Here is a 5,935-nt window from a genome sequence, read left to right as displayed (position 1 = left end):
AAATGTTCCCACCTTTTAAAAATAGAACTTGCCTAACCATGATTTTAAAAAAAGCTTCCAAAATAAAAAACTCCAGTGAAAATCTGGGAAGATGAATAATAGGGATATAGTTACTGCAGTACTAAAAAAATTATACTACTATACTACTATACTATACTACTACTACTATACTACTACTACTACTACTACTACTACTACTACTTCTCTTACTACTCTACTACTACTACTACTACTACTACTACTATACTACTATTACTACAAACTACACTACTACTACTACTACTACTATTACAAACTACTACTACACAAATATACTACTACTCCCTTACTACTACTTATACTACTACTTCTTCTACTACTACTACTATACTACTATACTACGACTACTACTACTAATACTACTACTACTACTACTATGACTACTACTACTAATACGTCTAGTTTTACAGTCGCCGCGCCGCCAATGCCACAACCACCACCACCGCCACCACCAATAACAACAACAATAACATCATCATCATCATCATCATCATCATCATCATCATCATCACCATCATCATCATCATCATCATCATCATCATCATCATCATCTATCACATCATCATCATCCATCATCTCATCATCATCATCATCATCATCACACCATCATCATCATCATCACCATCATCACCATCATCACCATCATCATCATCATCATCATCATCATCATCATCATCATCATCATCATCATCATCACCATCATCATCATCATCATCATCATCATCACCATCATCATCATCATCACCATCATCATCACCATCATCATCACCATCATCATCACCATCATCACCATCATCATCACTTCATCATCATCTCATCATCATCATTCATCATCATCATTCATCATCATTCATCACCATCATCATCACCATCATCACCATCATCAACATCATCACTCATCATATCATCATCATCATATCATCATCATCATCACCATCATCATCATCACCATCATCACCATCATCACGTGATTTTTATCCCATTCTTTGAAATAGCAATCAACTCCGAACTGACCTTCAAAGTATTTTATCAACATTAAAATAGTTAATATTAGATGTCATAAGATACTCAACTCACATAATTTGAAACTATAAGAGTCATTTTTAACTCGGAGCTTTGTCCATGATGTTCCAGGCTCATAAAGACTGTGTTCAAGAATATACAGAATGTGATGAAAAGATCGAACAACGGGTCGGACACGAATGTGAAGAACGCGTTCTGCAGCTTCAAGAAATGGACATATTTACAGCAGACTTTTTGGCAACATTTGGGGTTTCTGTCAATGACCTCCCTTGCATTGGAACCGTCTCAGGGTCGAGAGGGTGTCCGCTAAATTAAGAGAACGAAATAGAAAGACATAAAAAATATATCAGAAAGTAAACGACGCCTTCGGTGACAATTTTTCAATTTCTTTGGTGAAGGATCTCCCACGTCAACAGGGAAAACAAGGGACGTAATAACTGAACGTTTGAAAGTAAACCATTAACATAGCAAAATATTCATGACCAAAACATCCTAGGGAGGAATTGTGGTTCACACTTACATACAATGTGGTTACACATGATAAACGATATTACAACAAACTAAAAGAAAAGAAAAGAATGCCACAAAAATCAAAATACAACACACATAATGTAAAATTATAATAGATTAGTCGCATGGACTTGAAACACAATATATGTCATAACATTTTGAGAATTCTACAGTCTTTGTAAAATAATATGAATTTTATCAACTTTGTTTTGGGGATATTGCAATCTATTTTTTGCATAATTATAAAATTGAGCAAACGAAAATTCCATTTACCTGGGATGATACAAACGCCATCGATGTAAATTGGTTCATATGTCCCATCTGTGATCTGTCGGGACACAACGAGAGAAAATTATTAATGATAACAAAAATATTTCTGAACCTATCGTTATCTTTTTAAAATGGTGTTTTAAATGGGCTGGTAGCCTTTGTTTGAGCACAAATAATATATAAGTACAAAACATACGAGAATCGTATTGCTTTTAGGGGTCCCTCTCAACTGAGAGGGTGCAAGAATAGCCCAACGCCAAGCCGCGGGTCGTAAAAAGGCGACTGTGTGGCTCCCCCCCCCCCCCCCCCCCCCTTTTTGAGTCACTGGTCCCCCAGGTTGGGGGTTGTCAAAGGGTTAACACCCTTTCGTAAAGCTTAAATTGTTACAGAAACACAGACAGACAATCAAATCTTTTTTATTTTTTAGCTTGGGCGACCAAAGACTTTAAAACGTTTAGCTCAGGATAGAGAAGGTTTGAAAACTGTTTGTGGCCTATTCCCTGACCCAGGGGTTAGAAAGGCAATGTGAGGATGACGTTAAAAAAATGAATAAGACCAAACGGTTTATAAGTTGATGGATAATTTTACCTCACTGAACACGATGACTTATCACGAAGAACGGCTGGCTCTGAAAATGTGTTTATAAAGCAGTACCAGAAAAAGAAAGAAAGAAACATAAAAGAAAAAAACATCCCAAAAATAAAAACACGTTTTCCTCGGTGGAGATCAAATCTCACATGACAATGAGGTCTGGTGTTCGATCCCCAGTCGAGGAAGATTGATTTTTTTGGTATGTTTTTTTTTCTTGTATTTTCTTTCTTACTTTTTTTTGGCAGTGTTTCATATACACTTTTTCAGAGTTGTAAAATAAGAAACAACATTCAACTCTCAGGTGAATCTTCTTTGGTTCTTATTAATAGCTTTATTCGTTGAAATTGATCTCAGTTCCATTCAAAACATTCCTTTGGACTACTAAATCAGTATCATAACTAGAATTAAAAAGGTAGAATTACGAGAGAGAGAGAGAGAGAGAGAGAGAGAGAAGAGAGAGAGAAGAGAGAGAGAGAGAGAAAATAAGAGAGAGAGAGGAAGGAGAGAGAGAGAAGGAGAGAAGGAGAGAGAGAAGGAAAGAGAGAAGGAGAGAGAGAGAAAGACAGAGAGAGAGAGAGAGAGAGAAGAAGAAGAAGAACAAGAAGAAGAAGAAGTGATGAAGAGAGAGAGAGAGAGATAGATAGATAGATAGATAGATAGAGAGAGAGAGAGAGAGAGAGAGGGGAGAGAGAGAGAGAGGATAGAAAAGAGTAAATCACATTAGAATTTACTTTTCGGAATAAATATGATTATTTATAAAATGCTTATCATAACAATGATGATTTTGTTGATGATGTTGATGATGACAAATTTTGTTGATGAAGATGATGATGATGATAGCATTTTATATTATTATCCGTATTAGCATTACCATTCTCACCAAAGTTCTAAATTAGAACACTGGGCATATAACTTTATAAAACAGTGTTCTGTAAATTATTTTGAAATAAGATCGGAAACTGTTTTTTAAAATGATATTGTTGTCATCCATTACCTTTTTTACTTTCTCATCTGTCTCTTTCTTCTGCGCATGCACCCGGGAAAAGCACAAATGCAAATAAAGATAGAACAAGAACAACATTGACAAATGCAAACTGAATCCAACTTAATAAATTATAAAAAAGGTTAGTAAAAAGTTCAGTTATCGATGTAATAAACATCGGTAACAATGTTTATGGAAGATGCCAGTCGGAAATGACTTCGTCAGAAAATGGGCCAGTGTTTTAATTTATTATTATGAGTAAAACCACAAAATAGTGATTGTTTTGACCGGCCAAATAAATCTAGGCAGTGCTTAGTCAATGTAAAAAATTCAGTGTCGCCGGTCTTACTTTCTGACATGAAACTCACCGACAATCGATGTAAGGTTATCGAAATAAAAACATAGACCTTTATGAAATACTGTGACAACTTCAAATAGTCCACAAAAAATAATTCAAGCGACGGGTATCTTCCATATCTTCAAATTGTGTATGCTTTCTGAACATGTATGTATTTAACGAGCAAGGGACTATTTCTCATGTGAGAGAACTGAGACGCGTATTTCAATCTAAATGCTAATTCATTCCCATCCCCGTCCCTTTGTAAGATTCAATCTTCTAAAGACTTTTTAAAAGATTAAGGTATATTATTGAGTTCGTAGTTTTCTTTACTCGTCAGTACATGTGAATTTTAAGCATGTTTCATTTCAGAACTAAAACAGAAAGCCACATATAAATCAAATCAACGAAGCAGCCTGAATCAAATAACATCCAACTAAACTAACATTGCATTTTTAACAATCTCTCTGTCGTTAAAATCAAACACTTTCATGTTGTGGTAGTAGTAGTAGTAGTAGTAGTAGTAGTAGTAGTAGTAGTAAGTAGTAGTAGTAGTAGTAGTAGTAGTAGTAGTAGTAGTAGTAGCTGTTGTTGTTGTAGTAATCGTAATAGTAGTGGTAATAGTAATTGTAGTAGTAGTTGTTGTTGTTGTAGTAGTAATCGTATAGTAGTGGTAATAGTAGCAGTAGTAGTAGTAGTAGTAGTAGTAGTAGTAGTAGTAGTAGTAGTAGTAGAAGTAGTAGCAGTAGTAGTAGTAGTAGTAGTAGTTTGTAGTAGTAGTAGTAGTAGTAGAAGTAGTAGTAGTGGTAGTAGTAGTAGTAGTCGTAGCAGTAGTAGTAGTAGTAGTAGTGGTAGTAGTAGTAGTAATAGTAGTAGTAGTTGTTGTTGTAGTAGTAGTCGCCCTCGTTGTCGTCGTCGTCGTCGCAGTAGTAGTAGCAGCATGTAGTAGTAGTCGTGGTAGTTTGTAGTAGTAGTAGTAGTAGTAGTAGTAGTAGTAGTAGTAGTAGTAGTCATCGTAGTCCTATTAGTAGTAGTAGTAGTAGTAGTGTAGTTAGATAGTAGTAGTAGTAGTAGTAGTAGTAGTAAATAGTAGTAGTAGCAACAACAGAAGCAGCAACAGCAGCAGCAGTAACAGCAGTAACAGCAAAGTAGTAGTAGTAGTATGCAGTAGTAGTAGTAGAAAATGCAGTAGTAGAAGTGGTTATAATGAAAAAAAGGTCGAGATTTTAGGAAAAGCTGATGAATTTCTTTAAATCTGCAAAGAGGGCAAACAACAAACGATTAAAACTTAAAAGTAAAACTAAGATAACACAAGAAATTATATAAAGCAACCAAAAAAACCCAAACTATTTGGCTTAAAAGACCAGTTTCGTCTCACTATTAGCTCATGACGTTTGTTAGCAGGCATCGCAAAATCAATAACTTCATTGATTTAAACATGGCAGACATTTTTCAAGTATCATACATTAGAGGAACATTCTGTAACTTCATTTGATTAAAGATAATTTTCTGGCAAACAACTAGCTCTAAAGAATATCTGTTAAAGGGTATTTAATTGTTCTTTGCTTTGTATTTGCGCTATGCGCTGTTGTTTCTAAAATAGCTTCACAGAGACTGGTCCATAAAGGAAATTTTAAAATCTTTAAAAATGATTATAAGATAGAAAAACAAAAATGATTAAAAACATAGTAAACAATACTCACGAGACTAACAGCGTTCATCACAGACTTCTTAAAACTGAGAGCTTTTGACTTATCCATGGTGCTATTCCTTGGTATGGAAGGAAGCTCCGAATTAGAGTCGGCATTGTTGAGGATGACCCCGAGTCTTAGCATCCTTGACCACTCTTACATCATCAGCACTATCGGTGGCATGTCTTGCCTTGATCTCGTGGGCCCTTTTTGGAGGCGGCGATGGACTGGCCGCTACCCCACTCATCACATTGTGCTTATTTTTGGCATTTTCACTCTTTTCTCTCTCTTTTTCCTGTAATGGAATACACCAAGCGTTTTGATATGGGTAAGACAATTTTTTAAAAATCTCTTAATGTTTAAAATAATTCATACGTTTGAGATTAATGAATTATCATTGTAATGCACTGATGATAAATATCCCATTTATCTTTTAATTGCTTCACAGCGTAATCCAACGGTGATACAAAAGTTGCTTTAAAATTATTAATA

At 35.2% G+C, this 5,935-nt stretch overlaps 1 long non-coding RNA gene across 1 annotated transcript; it reads right to left on the bottom strand.

Annotated features, from left to right (window-relative positions):
* Window positions 1-1,845: 1,845 nt before the first annotated feature.
* Window positions 1,846-5,560, bottom strand: LOC144961291 (uncharacterized). Its single transcript, XR_013643123.1, has 3 exons — window positions 5,456-5,560; window positions 3,428-3,457; window positions 1,846-1,900 (listed from the first exon to the last, which is right to left on the bottom strand). It is a non-coding gene; the product is annotated as an uncharacterized LOC144961291 (long non-coding RNA).
* Window positions 5,561-5,935: the final 375 nt, after the last annotated feature.

This window comes from Berghia stephanieae, unplaced genomic scaffold (genome assembly GCF_034508935.2).
Source record: "Berghia stephanieae isolate SIO BIC M18660-M18661 unplaced genomic scaffold, UCSD_Bste_1.3 scaffold2027, whole genome shotgun sequence".
Lineage (NCBI taxonomy): Eukaryota > Metazoa > Mollusca > Gastropoda > Nudibranchia > Aeolidiidae > Berghia > Berghia stephanieae.
Note: the sequence above shows the minus strand (reverse complement) of the source record. Positions and strands in the feature narration are given on the sequence as shown.